At 32.5% G+C, this 22,118-nt stretch overlaps 1 protein-coding gene across 1 annotated transcript in view; it reads right to left on the bottom strand.

Moving 5' to 3' along the window:
• LOC127707953 (sodium-independent sulfate anion transporter-like) overlaps nt 1-13,477 on the bottom strand; it is a 53,370-nt gene extending 39,893 nt beyond the window's left edge. The window contains exons 1-2 of the mRNA XM_052212720.1: nt 13,349-13,477; nt 6,616-6,738 (exon numbers count right to left, since the gene is read on the bottom strand). The gene's annotated coding sequence lies outside the window, so the exon portion shown is untranslated. The remainder of the gene's footprint in view (nt 1-6,615; nt 6,739-13,348) is intronic.
• Nucleotides 13,478-22,118: the final 8,641 nt, after the last annotated feature.

Below are 22,118 nucleotides of genomic sequence, written 5' to 3' on the forward strand. Positions count from 1 at the left end.
TAAAGTGATGAATCAATTATCTGTATATGTATGTATCATTGTCTAAGATTGAGGTACTTAGTCTGCTGATAAAAATCACAATAATAAAATCTAAGGCAATAATTTCTGAATTTTTTTAGTATTAAAAGGCACATGTAGATGGATAAAATTCACCTATGATTTTTAGGTTAAAACACAAATTTAAAGGAGACTGAATCAGCTCATATATTTCCACTGGCAACCATGTTTTTATTTATCCGACGAGATTCAAGAGTATTGCAATAAACTAAATCATTGTTTGCATTTGTTTCTGATTATCATATTTGTTTTTAGATTTCTCGTTTAAATTGTCATCGATTTCCGGGCTATTTAAAGCTGACTATGCGGTATGGGTTTTGCTCATTGTTGAAGGCTGTACAGTGACCTATTTATTAACTTCTATGTCATTTGGTCTCTGGTGGAGAGTTGTCTCGTTGGAAATCATACCACATCTTCTTATTTTTATATGTGTAATACACAAATACAATGTCCATCAAGGGGGTCAAAATTTTATGAATGGTGATGATCTAGGCTACTTCCTAGTGATGAAACAATCCATTCAAAGTTTTATTTAATAAAGCCTAGCTTCTATTTGCCATAAAACAAAAAAGGTATCTTATCTCTTGTTTTCATAATATAAAACAAAGATTTGTCTAAAAACCAGTTCTAAAGTTACAACTTACGATCAAACATAAATTTTTTTCCTTCGATACAGGGTAAATTATTTTGCCTCATTACACCCATTTTTCTTTTCATATTAGACTTCAATAGCTCATAAAAGGTCATTTACCAAAATTTAAGCAGATTCTAGATTTTTTTTTCTTTCAATTTGAGATCCAAATAACACCAATATAAATATAAGGTAAAACTCTGAGTCAGCCTTTTCCCGCCAATTTTTAAAAATCAAATTTCTCGAAAAGGAGCTTCATAACCTATCAATATTTTTAGCTTATTTTGTTCCTTAACTAATGCTCTTCTGACTTAAAATATCAATTTTAAATTCTAGATTTTTTTTAATTTCACCTAAGAACATCCTAAAGAAGCAGTTTCTATTTAAATTTCTTATGATACTGAATTACTTTAAGACCTATAAATGCAGACGAAAACCATTTATATGTTGCAAAATGTCACTTAACATCAGATGATAATACTTATTTTAACATTAATCCAGTAAGCATGCATGTTAAGGGGAAGATAAAGGTGGATTGTAAATCTCATTAAACACCTTTACAAAACCTGTGTTTTTTGTTAATTTATACTAAAATATCATCTGAAGAAATGCATGCCACCTATGTCATAAGGTACTGAGAACCTTTGAAGACAGTATATAAAATATCATTCCTAAGGGATCTCGGTGGCTGAGTGATCTAAGTAGTTCATCTACAATGATCACTAGCCTGTCAACACTGAGGTTGTGTGAACCCTGCCTTCTGGCAGGTGCATTCAACTTCAATCTTAATTGACTAGGATTGACCATTTTCCTGTCTAAGGTAGGTGTTCTGGGTACTGGTTTCCTCCACCAATATAAACTGGGAACCATTGTATAGCCATGAGTGCTGAAAAAGTTGTTAGATACCAACAATCAATCAATAATTCCTATAAAAAGAGAACCAAAGGATACCAAAAGGACATTTAAACTCATAAGTCAAAAATAAACTGACAACACCATGGATAAAAAAGAAAAAGACAAACAGACAAACAACAGTACACAAAACAACATAGAAAACCAAAGACTGAGCAACACAAACCCCATCAAAAACTTGGGGTGATCTCAGTTGCCCTGTAAGGGTAAGCAGATCCTGCTCCACATGTGGCACCTGTTGTGTTGCTCATGTAAGTACAAACCCGGTGGTATGTCTAATTCGGTAGGTCACAATCGGGGGAAGGAGACGAGATTGTAGTTACGACAATTGGAACATATCCATCATCATCTGTAAAACAGATATTCCATAACAGTCAACCAACTTGTGATGGTGTCTGTAAAATTTATGAAGGGATGATTTCAACTTCACCACTTGGAACGCTTGTTTTAATAGCATCCTTGTGAGCAGCAACCCTCTATCAAAAAATCATGATAGGAAACACAAGGATAATTGATTTTGTGGTGTTGCCAAAGTCTGCCTACAAGCGTATTGAAAATTTGTACTTGGTTGTACATTTAAATTTGTAGTAAACCTTTACCCCCTAAAAAACTCCAAAATTGGTATTCCGAAATAATAATGAATTCACAGTAAACAATAATACATGTACATGATAACATGTCCTGATTTGTGGCAGTAATTCTCAAAAGGCCATTGGTACAGGTGAGCAAACAAATATTGTGGTTTATTACATAACATATCTTTGTTTACAACCAACCTTGTTCTTCAAGTGACCTTGAAATTATAAAAGTGACCTTGAACATCATAAGTGGTGTTTGAACTACTAAATATAGGTATTATATTCCTAAATGTATTTTAAATTTTTGGGTTGTGCAATATCAAAGGTATGCATTGCAGAAAGCTGTTTGCAATAGATTTAATCAAAAATAAAACTTTGGATAAGTACTTAGAAATTGTAGTAACTAGGCAATCATATATTCTTTAAAATTTTCAACCACTTAGATAACACTGAAAATTTATTTGAATTTTCTTGAAAAACAATTGCTTAAAGCATCATATTTTATATCTTTTTTAAAAATTTGTTTTCAAAATACAACAGTATCGCAGAATTATTCAGCATAAAAATCTGTGACGTTACCAGGGGAGATAAGTTATTAAAATATATCAAATTCAAAAAAGAAATCATTAACTAGATATTATTTCAACCAAACAACTTTAGCACTATTTTGAAGTAATTGAGTCTCAGTATACAATTTTTCATTGCATTTCCTTAGAGAGAAATTTTATTAAAATCAACAGATATTTGACAGAAAGAATAATACACTCATTATGATACCCAGTATAATTCAAAAGGTTGTATTATCAGGGGGAGGGGCACTTCAATACTTAATTGATAGGGGTGACGCTGTTGTTCTGTTACCCCATTCTTTTTCATATAATTTAGATTTTAACTCCACCGCATTTTTGCGCCTGTCCCAAGTCAGGAGCCTCTGGCCTTTGTTAGTCTTGTATCATTTTTAATTTTAGTTTCATGTGTATGATTTGAAGTTTAGTATGACGTCAATTATCACTGAACTAGTATACATATTTGTTTAGGGGCCAGCTGAAGAACTCCTCAGGGTGCGGGAGTTTCTCGCTGCATTGAAGACCCATTGGTGGCCTTCGACTGTTGTCTGCTCGATGGTCGGGTTGTTGTCTCTTTGACACATTCCCCATTTCCATTCTCAATTTTACTTTCCATATATTGCGTAGGTAAAAATGTTACCTTTTCCCATATTGGTTGGGTTTGGTGTGGTGTGTTGGAAAAGTGAAATACCAAAGTGTCAAAAGAGGGAAAATTTGTGGATAAAAACACAGCCAGGAACACGAAGAAAGATGACAGATGAACTTTACTGACCTTATCATATATTTCTGATAGTTTTTCCCACCTTTTCACATATTTTCAAGCTGGAAAATGTGACCTATTCCAACGGCACGTCCTATCACCTTGTAATTAGGAAGTGGCCCTATATATAACATATATCCTTATTTTTTTTCAGAAATGCAGAATCTTATAACTTTGACAATTTTATTATTTGTCTTAAATCATAGTCTAAGAATTGTAAACATTAGTCAAAATACTGTATAAAGATTTAACACAAGGAGTTTTCCCCTTCATCTGTGGCATCTTTCAAACCACTTCCTACAAAAACTTTCCCTACTGTACAAGAAGTGTTCAGTTTGGGTTGAATAGTATCTAAATATAAAACTCCCCACCAGAGACCAAATAATGTAGATATTAGCAACTATAGGCCACTGTATGGCCTTCAACAATGAGGAAAACCCATCCTGCATATCAAGCTATAAAACTTTGTATTTAAGGAAAAGGTTTAGCCCCCTAATAAATCGGTGAACTACTAACCCATTCATTACCTTCGTGTTTCGTGTTTTGTATATAAAAAAACTGTCAATACACAGGTGAGGATATGGTGAGGTGTTTGTTTATCTTAAAAGATGTGTCAAAAAACACAAACTACAGGTCAATGACAAGTACTTCAAATACCAGCTTATCTACACAAAGAAGGAATTTAACAGTGTGTTCTATCAAAACAATGGAATCACCTCTTCACCATTCAATATTATATATCTATTAAATAAACTTACTCTCGATAATAACCCTCCATTTATTAATATATCTGTGCAATTTATTTCAAATCTGTCAACAATAAAGTTCTAACATTTGTTTTTCAGTTTCTCTGATAAAATTAAATAGAACTAAAAAGGGACTGTTGATTTTTAATGTCAAACACCTTGATGTTAATTGTTTTATCCTACAGTCGGAAAAGTGTATCAATGTTTAAGAATCTAATTTATCCTTGTCAGACTTGCATGGTTTCTTAAGATATAAATTGCTTCCGTTTGCTTTCCAATATACTGTAAAATGGTTTATTTTTGTAGAGATTAACTTTTGAAATTTCTAGGATCAAACCAGTCTTATTTTCAGGATATCCTTGTCCATGATGCTGGTCTTCTTTATAGAACAAGTTTATGCTGGAGAATATTCTTCGCAATTTTATCATAATAGCAAAAATAGGGAAAAATAAACTCTTCACGAAAATTTTCCACTTTATAGTAAATAAGCTTTAAAACTTACAGACCTTGTCTCAAATCTTACAAGACAACATCATCAACATGTTGAAATTTATTCATTTATAAGCAGACATTAAATCCAATGTCAGCCAGGCTGAAACAGTGGAGTGAAGCAAAATATCAAAACAACCATGTTGAAAGGAAAATCATAATGTTAAAAAACATTATTGAATTAACCCTCTTCCAACCCAATAATCACTCTAGGTTCAAGTCCTGGTAATGAATTTTCACTTTCACAATTAATGCTGGCCTTGTAGTCATAAAATTTTTGAGTACAATTTTCATACTCAGGCTCCAAAATTCTGGATTTGATGTTTTGAGCATAAATTTTGTAGTCAGAGTGAGGAAAGTTTTATGACTGAAAGCCCTGGTGATTGTTAGTGATTCGCTCTGAAATACCTCTCTGTATTTTACATAGGTAATAAATTATTATCATAAATCACAATTAGTTATCACCTCAAATCACTAGCAATCACCATGTTTCACTATGAATCACTCAACACCAACAAGAGTGATTTTTCTCTGAATAAATCATGTGACATGTATAAAATTTGAAAAGCATATATCAAGTTCATGGATACTGGTTCTGTGATAAAACCAGTTTTTAACTCCCCTGTATTTTTCATATATAAATGTTAAATTAAAAAACTGCAACAAAGATTTTTTTTCAATTTTGCAATACCTTACATGACCTTTATCTTACATTTCATTGTGTACAGAACACTTAAGGTGTCAAACAGTTCTTAATTAAATAGATCAGGTGGCATGATACAGAGCATTTTATTATATATAATGTATATCCACTTGCTGAATTCCAAAGTTTCTCAGCTACTAAAGAGGGACAAAACAGAATTTTTTTTTATCTTTCTTGAAATCCCAGTGACCTATTTTTTTTTATCAACAGTTAAAATCAGCTGATAATTGTTTATCAAGATACAATATAAAAAAAATATCAGAGTAAACAACTCAACTGAAAAAAAATGGAACTAAAAGTGAAATACCAAACTACATGTATATATGTATGCCTTTGCAAACCTAAAATGATCAAATTTGGGGTTTTAATTGAAAACTTTAATTTCCTTTAACCAAAATTGCTACCATTACATGCAAAAAGCTAAATTTTACATTAAAAAAACATCAAGTAGAACTTACATAATTTTAACTAAGAACAAGGACTTTTTTCAGGGTGTTTCCCTTAATGGCCTTCTTTTCCATTCCTATTTCTTTCTTTTTTTCATATTGTGTGTCCTTATTTAAAATACACTTGTCTTATTCATTTATACAGACTGGTTTGCTCATAATATCTGCATTATATACATGTGGCCAAAAATATACTTCACCAGCATTGGCTATTAAATTCAATTGTACATCGAAAGGGAGATAACTCTATTTGTAAGAACTGAAATAGAATAACAGGTATTTATAGAGTAATTCTATGTATTAAAGATAGGAACACTTTAACATTAAAAAAACTTTCCAAATTTTTCAATTAATTATAAATCAATTGAAGGTAATAATCTTAGGACTGTTTATGATTACTGTTTTTAGGGTTTAATTTCAGAAGAACCCAGACCTTTTTGAAGTAGAAGGTAAGATCTGGGATACATTTGTAATTTGTGTCTAAAATTGCAGTATGTCATTCAATATTTCTCTAATCTGCAGAAATAAAAGTTAAATTGTAACTTATGCAGAGTATAAGTGTTGTTTATGCAGGAGGAATATGGTGCAACACTTTTTAATTCTGATTATATCTAAATGCAAATTCTACAAGAAATCTGTATTATTTGAATTTGAGCTTTTTTCCATGCTTTTTAACATCTTACAGAGGGTATATATTAATAACTAGACACTATATATAAAAACTTACCAGCACAGAAAAAAAGTTGATTGGAATTCGACAACCAGTAAACAATTCTTGTAGATATATAATCGTTGTTTTCTGTTATTCCCTTGATTCTTTGTAAAACATCTTAAAATTGTGTACCTTAACCTGCAAATAGGGAAAGTATTTGAATGTCTATGTGAAAAAAAAAATTTGCATTTTGATTTTCTGGCCATTCCATTATTTTTTTTGTGTTAAATATAAATATATCCTGATAAACATCACACATATCAGAATCAGGTTTGTACATATGATGTTTCAGGGACTAAAGTGAATGTTTACTAGATTTACGAATTATTAATTGCATTTGTCATTCTCTAGTGAGCTAGGATGGAATTCTTGTCCTAAATGAAATACAAGGTCGATCACTCATTAAATTTCAGATTTGGGAAATTGAGGAGAGGCATCAGATAGGTGAAAAGTTTTTATGAGATGTGAGATTTGTATCTAACACCTTTTTATTTAAGGCAAATCAAAGGAGCAACCTGACCATTAAGGTCTTGTTATAAAATAATAATTGTAATAAGTGAAATAAAATTGAGAATGGAAATGGGGAATGTGTCAAAGAGACAACAACCCGACCAAAGAGCAGAAAACAGCCACCAATGGGTCTTCAACACAGCGAGAAAATCCCACACCCGGAGGCGGGCTTCAGCTGGCCCCTAAAACAATAAACTGCTTCACTGAGCACAGCTAGATACGCCCGCAGAGGTCCAACCCTGAACAGTTAGGGCAAAAATGGACACAATATTCAAGCTTGATTCAGGTCTGAATTTGAATTGTAATTAAATATTTGACATATTATAGGTTTCTGAATAAATGTAGTCAAAGAACTTGAAATTGGTTATATGAATTGAATTTATATTCAATTAAAGATTTCTTGCTGTTGTGCAATACTTAGTAAATCTGTTGTCAGACTATAAACAAATAAAGTTCAATTAATTCTCAATGTCATATTAGAAATTTATGAAAATAAAAAGAGAGCTTACATCAATAGATATAAACAATTCACCAAAGTTTCATGAGAATTGGTGAAATTTTTTTTGAGTTATTGTCCAAAAACTGGAAAATCACCCCTTTTTTTAATGAATAAAACCCCATAACTCAGAAATGTAAAATGTAAAATTTATAAAATTCTAAAGGGAGCTCACATCAATACATACAAACAATTCACCAAAGTTTCATAAGAATTGCTGAAAGCATTTTTGAGTTTTTGTCCGAAAACTGGAAAATCCCCCCTTTTTTTATGAATAAAACCCTGTAACTCGGAAACGTAAAATCTAAAATTTATAAAAATTGAAAGAGAGCTCAATGTCAATAGATATAAACAATTCACCACAATTTCTTGCAAGTTGGTGAAAGCATTCTTGACTTATTGTCCGAAAACTGGAAAATCCCCCTTTTTTTAATGAATAAAACCCCATAACTCGGAAACGTAAAATCTAAATTTTATAAAAAACGAAAGGGAGCTCACGTCAATAGATATAAACAATTCATCAAAGTTTTATGCAAATTGGTTAAAGCATTTTTGAGTTAATGTCCGACATGTTGACATGTCCGGACAGACGGACAACGGTATACCATAATATGTCCTGTAAACGGGCGTATAAAATGTGTACTAGTTCAGTGAAAATGGACATCACACTAAACTTCGAAACATATAAATGAACTGAAATTTAAAAAACATACAAGACTAACAAAGGCCTGAGGCTCCTGACTTGGGACAGGTGCAAAAATGTGGTGGGGTTTAACATGTTTTGTGAGATCTCAACCCTCCCCCTGTACCTCAAGCAAATGTAGAATAAACAAACTCACAGCAATACGCACAATAAAACTCAGTTAAAAAGAAGTCTGAGTCTACATTTTGTATGAGAATTGATTTAATTTCCATAGATTGCACTAAGACCAAAACTACAATTTGTCATGCAAATGGTACATTCACTTTTAAGAACTGACTGGTGTTTTCTGTGTATGGAATTCTGAAATTGAGCTGTTCATATTACTTTAAATTTGTTGCACATCTGATACTTAGGGTATTTAAAGGACATGTAAATCTGCAAAAAAATAAAAACAAATTATTTTAAACTAACAAGAACTAGATTTTTCTGGTTTTATAGTGTCTTACTATGCAGTATGGTTACGTACTGTGTCAGGGTTATTCCAGAATTAATTGTACTGATTGGAAGACACATAATATTAAAAATGTAAGGTGATGGGGTTTGAAACCAATTTGCACACAATAAATTATAATGTATTAAATTTCTTCTTGAAATAGTAAGGGTGGGATTCTTGGGAAAAAAAGTGCCTTCCAACCCACATACAATTAATTGTGGAATAGCCCTCATTGAAATGTGTATATACCCAACATCACCTTTGTATGACATTGCAGTTTTTCATTGCTGGTTGTGATAGGTTCATCATGTCAAAGTTTTTATTGTTAGATCGAACACAAAGCCTGGTTTGAAATACTCTGAAGAGCTATGCAAGGCAAAGAGCAATATGATTATTTTTTTCCTTATTTTCAAATTATCAAAGCAGTCAATTTTTTCTATAAGCTTGAAGAAGAGAATGGTCTGCATTTTTTAAATTTAATTTCCAAAGAATAAGAAATTTTTTATTTTGTGTTTTCTAGTTTTACACTTTTAAACGTTTGATCTTTTTTCCCTCATCCCCTCACGAAAAAAGGGCCACCATATAATATTGCAGAAACTGATAAATACTATGAAGTACATGTACATACATGGTGTACTATCATGAATATATTTTAATAGCTGAAAGGGAAGTAACTCTAGGAGACAAACTATGTCTTTCTTCAGCAATTACTAAAACTAAATGTTAATAAATTGAGTTTATGTAACAAATTATATACATGAATTTTTAAATTTAAAAAATTTGAATTATCACATATGGCCATATTTTTAGCACTGTTTTACCCAGTATTTAACTCAAAACAGCAAAACTATATTCATTCAAAATTTTTCTGTAAAAAAAACATACATGTACATGAGTTCCAAGTTCAACTGAAATAAAACAGTTAATTCCATATATCTAAGATCTTACTTTGTACTAGATTGACACTCTTACTTAGACTGGTAAAGTGGTACCTCATAACCAGGAAACCATTTGATATCCTACCTTGAATCTTATTCTGACTACAATTCAATAGATCGTTGTTCTTATTCCCTAATGCTGCATGCTGAGCAAAGAAGCAGCCATTTCAGTGTTAAAATTTTTGGATTTACTCAAGGAAGAGATAAGATCATTGACCTTTGACACTTGAGGGGCTATTGTTGTTTATGTTAAATATGATAGGCATTTCCTCATTTGGAGTATATGTCCTGGGTATATTACTTACTTCCCCTTCCTTAACTTTATGCAAATTTCTAAATATATATCTGTTAGAATGAGCAGGTAAAGACATCCTGTACCTATGTTGGAGAATGACCTTACATTACTTCAGTGGATGAAGACCTATTCTATTTCTAGCATCTGTGTTAGTTTTTTATCAATGTCCTTGCATAATTTCTTATTTGTTCATGTGCATCCAAATGAAAACAATTCTACATGTACTTCAGTCTTATACAACAAATGCCAAACAGTTCAATTCTTATTTTCATATCTATTTAAAAAATCAAAACAATTCAATGGCTAACATAAGTAAATAAGAATGAATATCTCATGTCATCCCTTTTTGTTAAGTACATGTACATACATGTACAGTGTGTTGTAAAAGTAATTTGATTAGTTTCAATCAAAACTTAAAATTCAATACAAATTGACTGAAAAGAATATTTTCAACTGTTATTTATTTTGCAACATCTAAAATCATAAATAAAATTCTACCCTTGCTACATTGTAAGATAAAATTCATAAATTTTGCATGTATAACTCTATCTTTCAAAACTACTTGTTTATTTTTATAGACTGGTATAACTTAAGTTATAAAACATTGAAATTTCTGATGATTATTTTCCTTACCAAATGTACAAGTTTGTTTAGATTAACATCAAAATGATATGCTTTACTTCATGGTATGATAGTTTGATAAAAAAAAATTCTTACTGGAACCAACATCACGAACACATTAATTTCTGAATATGGTTTAAATACAACTAATGTTCTCCAGCTGCATGAGCCTAGCAATATTCAAGGTAATTTATACACTGTCCAACAGTGCACTTAAAATCTGGGTTATAACGCTAAAGTGCCCTTTCAGACAACTAGCACCCTTCTGCCCTGAGATTCAAGCTGGAACACTGATAATGATATTCAGCTTAAAGAATGTTAACAATTTAACATTATTCAATTCCAATAAATTGTTGACACAGAGATGTGTCTCACCTGTATGTAATTTTGATAGTGTATGTAAATGTTGAAATCCAAATGGTAAAAAAAATAACATGTAAACTAATTAAAATGCAATATACAATGAGGATGACAGAGGGGTGGGGGCATAATAATCATTGAAATAACATGTGCCAATGCTTATACAACTGCATACCAAATATCATTGACTTACCATTAGTGGTTAGCCTTAAACTAACCTAATCACAAACTTTAAGATGTATATTGATTGGTACTTCGGTTTTTGTCTGCTCTATGGTCGGGTTGTTGTCTCTTTGACACATTCCCCATTTCCATTCTCAATTTTATCAGTACTTTCCAAAAGTTTCGAAGTCAATGATTATTTGATTGTTTCTTTTTATTGCTACTTTAAGCCCTCTTGGCTATATTGTGACGGCCAATTCTATTGGTGGAGGATGCCCGATTACCTGGAGAGAACAACGACCTTTGGCTGGAAAACTGGCAATTCTCGTCAGTTGAAATAAAATCTAACAGGGTTTAAACTCACAACCTCAGTGTTGACAGGCTAGTAGTTAATGTAGACAAACTACTTAGATCACTGGGCCACCAAAGCCCCTAGAGTTAATGAACCATGACTAAGGGGACAGAGCCAAATAATCTCAATGGAAATGAAATATATCTATTCTGGTTTGCTTATAAAACTGCATATCAAATGTACAAGACAATATATAAAAATGTGGGCCGGGTTTTATGTTAAAGAAATGACTATGTCCAAGTTGGCTCATCTTTAACCTCAACCCTTACTCTCAACTTCCTCAGATTTATATGTGCTTTAATCCCAGTAGCAACAATACAGCTTCTGTGACAACTTTTGTTAAATAAAAAAAACCCTTAGCACCCTTTCATTTTATGCCTTTTGGAATAAAACAAAAACTTTGATTCTGATTTTCAAGATGGCTACATATACATTAACAGTTAAGCAAGCATCAATCAATCAATAGGCCTTAATCCTTTAAGATACCTCAGTAAATAATTAAGGTTTACCTACTTGGAAGTCCTGTTACGAATAATTCCGACAATAGAAATAGGCGTGTGATACACCATTTTGTAGATAATTTAATTAAGATTTACCATTTAACAAGTTTCAGTGGGACAGACAACTGCATAATCCAAATACAACAGAAGTTCGTGACCGGGTGACATTTCTCAAATATGAATTAGGTACCTTGTGTTATATTAAAGTTTATAGGTACTGGCAATTTTTTTTTCAGAGACAAGTGTCTGTGCTCAGTAATGACCAAATTTACAAAATGTGTTAAACGTCAAAGTACAGGTGTACATGTTTAAAATAATCAATGAATGACCAAAAAATAAATATATTTGCCAATATTATAACAGGAAATTTTAATTGTTGATTCTAGAGAAGAGTAAACTATTTTTTTGGTTGTGTTTAAATTGCAGTCTCATTATGTATTATACCCCATATTTCAGTCAATTTACTTCATTGTTGGTCGGAGGAGAGGGTGTCAGGTACACTTACTTTGAGTGCAGAAGATCTTGGGTGTGATCCTCAATTGAATTAAATCACAGACAGTAAACTTGGTATTTGCTGCATTTAACAAAGCATGCATGGTGCATTTACATGATTTAGGAGTGTGAGCAAAGACTTAAAGTCAGGTGATAGTCAAGAGTAATATGCCACTTTAAAAGGATGTTAAGGCTAGTAAGTGGTTCTATTACATAGCAAGTTTTTTTTTATTCAACTAACATTAATATGATTGCTCTTATTATATTCATGTAATATTTGCAACTAATCATGAAGAACCATTTAATCAAGAATCCATCTCAGTTTATTCATAAATATACTTTGTTATCAACTTTTTCCTGTGGTAAAACTGAATTCTACTTAATCTTAATTATGATTATAAGGAAGACACACCAGAAATATATAGTAAGAAAATCATTCTCAAGTTCAAAAGTAAAAAAGCCCATTATTATAGATATAATATAATAGCACAACAGGGATAGAATGAGGATAAAACTTCTCACTCTTTAAAAACATAAGACTGTCCTACAGGAAATGAAAACCATAATTGAGTCTTTGTCATTGTTTGCTGACCTAAACAAAAACATTCATTTTGTAAGTGAAAATGATAAATTATCACTTGATTCGATTCTGTAGAATTTTCTTACTTGACAGTCAAAAGCTTAAGACATTCTGTGGGCGGCCAAAAGAGAAAACCAATCTCTGAAATTCCAAACCAAAAAACTGCCCGGACTCAGGATCCCAAAAGTGATACATTTTTTGTAACTGTAAGTGAAAATAACAGGGTCCAATATTCATGTCAATCATGATGTCAATTAGACAATTTCATCAATAGAAAGAAATTGCCATTTATGATTGAAGTCTTACCATTTACCGACATCAATGAAATAATCTCTAGTTTAATGCCATTCACGAGGGCATGTTCATTATAGAATTGGTATACTTTATAATTATAAAAGTTGAGAAAATCTCCCACTTTTTTGTTTGTTTATTTTCTAGTCATGTGATAAATTACCTCCCTTCTAAATGTACCATGTACTAGGTTAAATATACAACGCACTCAAACGTTTTCTCTGTTGACTAAATATCATTTCAATCACATTGAAATAATCCTTGAACATATATAATAAACAAAAGCAATGATAATAATGATAATCATAAATAATAAGTAAAGTCATAAGTGAATAAAAAAAAAACGAATATAGAGAGGAAAATTATGGTATTCTTTCAAAAGAGAGGCGAAGGATACCAAAGGGACATTAAAACTCATATATAGTCGAAAAAAAAACTGACAACGCCATGACTAAAAAAGAAAAAGACAATCAGACAAACAACTGTACACAAAACACAGCATAGAAAACCAAAGACTGAGCAACACGAACTCCACCAAAAACACTTGATGCGGCTACACCCGTCGTGTTGCTCATGTTAGTACAAACCCAGTGATAAGTCTAATTCTGTAGGTCACATTCGGCGAAAAGCGGACGGGATTGTAGTTACCTCAATTGGTATTCAAAGTATTTCCAAGTTGAACATACTTTTACAATACGGCCCGAAAAATGTGAGACCGTGAACTGCGGCAGAATTTAATTACCCCGGAAGTTCATGAAGCTGGATAACTCAGTTTTGTATAAGGGGAAATACATGAAAATGGGCGTCAGCGTTCCTTTATAATAAATGCAACAGGTTTTTCTTGTGAGGATGTATCTCAGTAAAATGCCAATGGCGAGCAGGGGCGGATCCAGAATTTTGTCAGTGCCGAGGTCACCTTGCGAACTCTTATAAAAATTCAATTTTGTTTTATTGATATTAATGTCATGAAAATAGTAACAATTACAGCAAATGGTTAAACAGGACTAATAAGATTGATTCCAATTTCATTTTTCGTGCATGATTGCAGTGTGCAAACGTGTCAACGATCACATCAAGTTCTAAATGTAAGTTATAATGCACGTGCATCAATGCATCAATACAAGTTTGTTTATCGACCGTCTTTTTCTCAATGTTGTCTGTGCTTTGGCTTTTGCCTCAGCGTGACTCTTTTAACAAGGTTTGTCCTCCCGGCCGAAATGTTCGTTTAGTCTAGTAACAGTCTGTTCTTTCCTGCGTATTGCTTTACGGAAAGTTCTGCTTCCTCTTTTGCTTCAAATTGTCAGCTGAGAGCCTTCATCACATGTGAGTAATAATAACATCTTGGCATCACAGTAGAAAACCATCAATGGTCGAGGAAAGTTGCCATACAAATTTAATCTTTTAAAATTTAGATAAACGTATTATAAATGTAATTATTAATTACCTACTGAAAACAACCCAGATTGAGGACTAAACATATACTATAATTGTTAAAACAACAAAACACCCTATGTTTTTATAAACCTGCAATTAAATGTGAGCAAATCACAGTGACACCGTCAAGATACATGTTGTTCGTCTTAAGGTAAGTAGTTATCAGTGATAGACATATTGATAAATTAATCAAAATATCATGATAAAATGTACATGGTGCACCATTTTTGTCAACCTAAAAAAGGGGGGGGGGGGGTCACGTGCACCGGATGACCACCCCCTGAATCCGCCTCTGGTGAGTGTGGTGCCTACAAGTTCATTTCTAGGCCCATTACTCAGTTTTATGGTTTTTATAAACGACCTTCCTGTACTATGTTGGTAAAATTTAAAACCCGGCTTGTGCGCGAATGACTGTACATGTATTCTATCATAGAACAATAAAAATACAACATGATTGTGTCATCTTACAAAACGATCTAAATCATTTGACAACAGGGGAATGCAACTCCCTTACTGTAACAAGATTGCAATCGCCATACAGATCGACACAATTACTCATTGAAAGGTCACAGAGTCTGTCAACACGACAAAATACCTTGGTATCACCTAATTCAACAACATATTATGGGACATTCATAAAAATAACATCACTGCCAAAGCCAACATGATCGGGTCTTTGTAAAACGAAATCTAAAAAGAAACAAAAAAATGGCATACAAGTCTACGGTACGATTTCTCCTCTTACACGTAATAAATAACACAAAAATAACATGACGTACAGAGGAGGCGGCTGAAGGCTACGTTACCAAAATATACCATAACACCAACGACGTCACTTCCTTGATTGACCATCTCAAATGAAAAAAATCACAAGAAACTCGAAGACATATCAACAGAGTAACAATGATATACAAAGTCACACACAATCTCATAGCAAAGGACAACACCTTAACCTTGTTCCACAGCCGATCAACAACACCAGATATCTGCAGTTTCATTTAAACATTAAGAAACAGAACACTCTACTACAAATACCTATCAATTGTTTTTTTATGTCAGTATGTTAAAAATAAACTATGTGAAAGTTATTTAACATTTTGGAATAGACTGAAGTATCAAACAATTAACTCTGAAAAAGGGAAGCTTGGTACTTATTTTTCTATAAAAAAATGTTTTAAAAAAGAAAAATATTTAGAACTACAAGATTTTAAAAAAAGACAGTCAATTTGTAAATTAAGAATAAGTGCTCACTCTTTAAAAATTGAGACAGACAGATATTCAAAAAAATATATAGAAAGATCTGAGCGTCTTTGTTCAAATTGCTCACTTGGTAAAGTTGAAGATGAGCTTCATTTTTTGTTAGAATGTCCTCTTTATGATACTCAAAGGGAAGACTTTTTTCAATACATATCGGACAATTGTTATAATTTAAAAATTTAAATAAATCTTCTAAATTTTTATGGCTCTTGACTCAAGAAAATGTAACTCTTATGGAAAAACTGGGCTGTTATATTTGTGACTGTTTTTGAATTAAGGAGATCAGGTATGCATATTGACACTAAGTCAAGTAAATGATTTGAGAATGAATGCATATAATGTAATTTTATTCTTTTATTCACAATATATATGTGGTTTTTGGCTCTGATTCTGACCAATGCTGATATACTAAATATATATTTTCAAGTGACTATTATTGTTGTTGTTACCAATTATGTAAATCAATTGTATCTGATTTTATGCCCTTTATGGGACCTGTAATTTGGGAAATAAAAATATTCTATTCTATTCTATTCTATTCTATTTCCCTCATTCACAGTACATGTATTTTTATGCAACTCACTTCCACAAATCATTCTCAGTTCTACCTCTTTGGGTCGGTTTAAAACACTATCCAAAGTTAGTACATTTAGACAGACAGTTTGTAAATATGTAAATGTATTTCATTTCATTTTGGCACAAAACATATTTTTGTTGAATGCATTTTATAATTTAGTGACTGTTTCAAGTGCGCCTAAGCACGTATATATGATGTAATGCATGCAAGCCAGACCTTTCTTTCAGTCGTCATTTGAGATCCCCTGGCCACACTAAGGCAGAGCTCAATCGACTGACTATCACCATCGAAAGGCCTCATAAACGACAACACTGCTTGGTCTAGGGAGGATAGACTCACATGGGAAACATTTTGGATAAGAAAATTAAAAACGTTGGCACCAAATGGGATCAATGAAAAGGTGTAGTTCTAATTCGCGCATTGCTTTTCATTTGGGTTGCAATACTACGCAGTCTCTGTTGCTATTCCATTACCTTTGTCAACTCTGAAATTCTAGAATTATACCAGTTTAAATCACAGGGTGCTATTCATTTGGGATGTATAAATACGCAGCCACGGTGTAATTAGTTAACCTTTGTCTAAATTAAAATTTAAAAATTATACCTGCTCAAAATCGAACTGCTATTCATTTGGGATGTGTAAATACGCAGCCTCTGTTGTACTTAGTTTACCTTCGTCAAATTTGAAATTTTAGTTTTATACCAGCTCAAATCGGTAAATGCTATTCATTAGGAATGTATTTCTATGCAGTCTCTGTTGTAATAACGTAACTTTCGTCACCTGTGAAATTTTAGGATTGCACCAGTTCATATCGCACATTACTATTCTTTTCAGAAGCATATCTGTAGTCTCTGTTATAAATACTTAACCTACGTCATTTTTGAAATTTTAGAATTTTACAAGCGTTGTTCGGTTTTTGATTGTATAACTGAAAACATGTTATGGTTAAATCAGAATAGATTGATATGATTCATTTTACATCATCATAATCATACTGATGAAGGATATCTGTTATCCGAAATTTTTATAGATACTTAATGTATTTAATGTTTCCTTTAATTAATATTGGTGTTGTTTTGTACACTGTTTAGGCGTATTAGTCATCAATGTGCTGATGGATCATCGTATGATGGAATTGTAGATAGATGTAGGTGAGGCATTGCAAACATCCGATAAGTCGACTTAGAAAAAAACAGACCGTAAACACCATGGCCAAAATGAAAAAAAAAAAGACGAAAAGAATAACAACAGTTTACCGATGTTCAAATCTCATTTATCAGGAACATGACAGTTGTTTTCCGTTCGTTTGATGTTTTTGAGCTTTTGATTTTGCCATTTGATAAGGACTTTCTGTTTTGAATTTTCATTGGAGTTCTGTATTTTTGTTATTTTACTGTTTATCTATTGAGAAGATATAAAATATGGAAACCAATGAAACTGAGGAATCGCATAAACTCCAAAAGGAGCGAAAACGGTGCCTCAACAGGGTAACTGAAAGTCTTGGACAGCGAAAACATGTCGGTAGAGTGTTGACAGAAAGGCTCATAGTCTCTGCCAATCAATTTGTGATGGTAATCGTAAAACGTATGTAATGTCGATTCTAGTTGTTATTACTCATAATTCTGTAAGAGCAGTTTTTATGCAAGGCCTGAGGACACCCCTGTTTATGAAGTCCATAAAATGCGAACGTATACAAGCGTAACATATTAAATGAGATATGTAAACGACATACGATAGGGAAAAGGGTATAATACAGTTTTATACTGTAAAAAGTTTTTTTTTTTAAATCTACTATTTCAACTTTTTTTCTAAGTAATGTGTTCTTGCTATTGATAGGATATTTTATATCGCCACGGTTGTGCAGTATCTCTAATATAAAATGATTTATATGTGCAACCCGTCTACTATATATCTTCTTCGAATCAACTTTAGTCCAATAGAATTATATCTGCTTTGTTGTAGCAAATGTTTGTCCCCCAGCGGAACCCAGGCTTTTGTGACATAGTGACAACTCCGTCTGCGCTGTGTCAAGAAACTTTGACCACTCATCCAACTTGGCAATATAAAATAAAGCTTTCGTTAGTCGAGTAAAGCCTTTCCTTTTCGGCTTTATCCAGATTTATAAAACAGTTCATGCTGTTAGGCATTGGTAAGAATGGTGGAGTGTAGATAGAACACTTTGCAGATCATTCTCAAAGGATGATAAATACACACAATGCAGTCACATCTATATAGAAATAAGAAGATGTGGTATGAGTGTCAATGAGACAACTCTCCATCCAAGTCACAATGTGTAAAAAGTAAACAATTATAGGTCAAAGTACGACCTTCAACACGGAGCCTTGACTCACACCGAACAGTAAGCTATAAAGGGCCCCAAAAACTAGTGTAAAACAATTAAAACAGGAAAACCAACGGTCTAATCTATATATAAAACGAGAAACGAGAAACAATTATGAACCACATCAATAAACGTGTATATATATATATGTTTTTATTATAGTATACGTCTTAATATGTAACAATTCTTCGACTATCATTCTCCATCGGATGGCCAAGGGTTATACAAGGCAAACGCCACAAATTAAATATAATTCGTTTTTTAGCCCAACAATGTTAGATAGATACTTTGTCGTTGCAAACATAGGCCTTTCCCTCAGTGGAATTCGAACCATTGCTTCTGTTACATTGTGGTAACTACGCCTGCACCACTCGACCAACCAGTCTATATAAAATATTTCTTTCGTTAGTTTAGGGATGCTTTTCCTTGTTTGTTCGCGTTATTAAGGTTTGTATAAAAATAAGCACATAACATGTACACACACTCATTTACCAAATCTCGTGCAATACGATATTTCTCCGCTCTCGACAGTTAAATTTGAACAAGGCGAGTCTCGCGTTTTAAATTTATGTATTTAACTGTCTCGAGTGGAGAAATATCGTATCACACTCGATGTAGTGGTAGAATCTATAAATATCCTTTTTGAGTGCCCTTTGGTATCCACTTACAGAGGCGGATTTAGAGGGTTTTCCAGGGGCCAGGCCCCTGCCCCCTTTTTGTGGGAAAAATTTGGTTGATTATTTAGGGAATCACTGAAGCAGGACTGGAGCGGGCCCCCTCTTAGGCAGTCAGTGCCTCCCCCCCCCCCCCCTTATGAAAATTTCTTGATCCGCCACTGACTTACCTTTTTATTTTCGGTTTCCTTCAATTAATGTATAGTACTAGTATTTAAAATATAAAACTATTTTGATATACATGTGCTATAAAACGAATAAAGTCTCTTACTTAATCGACACAACTGCATGCTTCTCCCAGAAATCCTTAATTGTTTATGTATTCAATTTTCATCCTGTATCGTACATATTTTTATTTATAGCAAACAGTCATTTCATCTTAGATGTATTTGTTAATAATTAATTAAGGACTATCTTCCTTTTCCTGTGACACGATATATGTTACAGTGAATTTGTAAATTCAGGGATTTTGTAAAATCCCTGAAATAATTAGTGATTTTGTAGAATCAATAACAATTTCAGTTATTTTATAAAAGCCCTGAATCGATAGGAATTTTATAAATTCACTGAAAATATTGCAAGGGATTTTGTAAAATCTGTTATTGAAAACTTTAACTTAATAATAAACACTACTATAGTTAAAACTATTAAAACACTGAATACAAGGCTTATGAACAGCTAAATATAAAGACAACAACAAACTTATATTTGCATGATAAATTTGGGTGACATGTGATGTTTCTTAATTGCCCTGCTTTGCGCCGGGCACGCTTATTTTGATCCCATCTTTTCGCTCCAGAACATTCAAATTTAAAAACATTCGCTGTCAATTTTAGCTAGAACTTAATCAGGGATTGAGGATGATTTTAGCTCAACTTTTGTATCGAAACCAATAAACATAGCTTAATATGGAGCTCTGATTATGCCTGGATGGTGACAAACAATAAATTTACTGTACCACATAAATATGAAACAAATTGTGAATATGAAATATAAAACAAAACTGTCTTTTGTTTAAGACTGTTGATTTCTAGATGCCTATATGTTATTTTCTTGCTTTGTTTCAGTCTCTTTGACTTAAACCAAACATTTCCTTTTATTATCGCCCTATAAATCAAGGTAAATGATGAAACAGAAGTCTCCATTCCATTTATATTTCGAGTCGATAACAACTTACCATTTAGCGATAACAACTTACCTTTCAGCGATAACAACTTACCATTTCCTTTAGCGATAACAACTTACCATTTAGCGATAACAACTTACCATTCAGGTTGATTGTATACATTTATCTAAAAACTTTTCATTTAAAAACAAGATAACACAAAATGAAACATTATTATGTAATTCAATATTTGTTTATCTATTTTTCTATGATACAAAAGCTAAATAACATGTCATGACTATAATTAAAAAACACCAATGATAATAATAAAATCAACTCGCATCTATCAGAGGATTCGTCTCAGTTGATTTCTGTTTTCGTTCTTTTATCCACAAAATGGCATAAATTGTTACTGTAGCATTAATAGTTACCACTGTTACTATTTCACATATAAAACAAAAGTCAAACTCCTTCGACTGTGACTTCATACCATAAATAATCAGGACTGATATTGTCAGTACTTCTAAAAGATAAAGCATGCTAATAGTTAAATTTTCGCGAAAAATTAAATATGAGTAATATTTGGAATATATATTTTTTTATAGCAACTGCTAAAGGATCAATTTTATTTTGAAATTTCCATATTGATAAAGATATCGCTGTTCTAACTTCCTTCACACAAAGTTGACCAACGCTTACGCTTGGACGGGATTGGCTGTTCTGTTACTGCTCATTTGGTTTATAAGCAGGTCACGTGCATTACTGGAACATGATCTGTTAACCCTCCGGAGCACATGAGATAACCCTCGGTTTTTGATTGTGTTCGTGTTGCCTAGTCTTTAGTTTTCAATGGTGTGTTTTATAGACTGTTGTTTGTCTTTTGGTCTTTTTTGGTTTTTTGCCATGACGTTGTCAGTTCTTTTTTGATTTATGAGTTTGAATATTCCTTTGGTATCTAAACCGCCTCTTTTTTTACTGAAGGTTATTCCAGGCATACGTTTATTTATCATAATAGGACCTCACCTATTCTATAATAACACACAGATTGTTTTCTATCTTTCGATGCTTGATCATGAACATTGACCTGATGTGATGCATCACGCCAGCAAATCTATTTAACCAACCATATCCCTTTTAACTTCAATTACAATCACAGATTCAAAGAAAAAAATAGATATCTGACTTATTTATGTGGTTGGTGTTTCATATTGTTTTTTTCTCTATTTAAATATGATAATTATATTTTACCTGACACCACAATGAGAACAAATTTCGGAAGTTTCAATTTAAAACCCATAATACCACACGATGTTAGAACCATAATCATCCACACAAAAACGAGAGTTACCATGCCAAGCGCTGATAAAATTGCAACACCTCTAACCCAGTCCTCTAGG

The sequence above is a fragment of the Mytilus californianus genome, unplaced genomic scaffold, assembly GCF_021869535.1.
Source record: "Mytilus californianus isolate M0D057914Y unplaced genomic scaffold, xbMytCali1.0.p SCAF_7, whole genome shotgun sequence".
NCBI classification, from domain to species: Eukaryota; Metazoa; Mollusca; class Bivalvia; order Mytilida; family Mytilidae; genus Mytilus; species Mytilus californianus.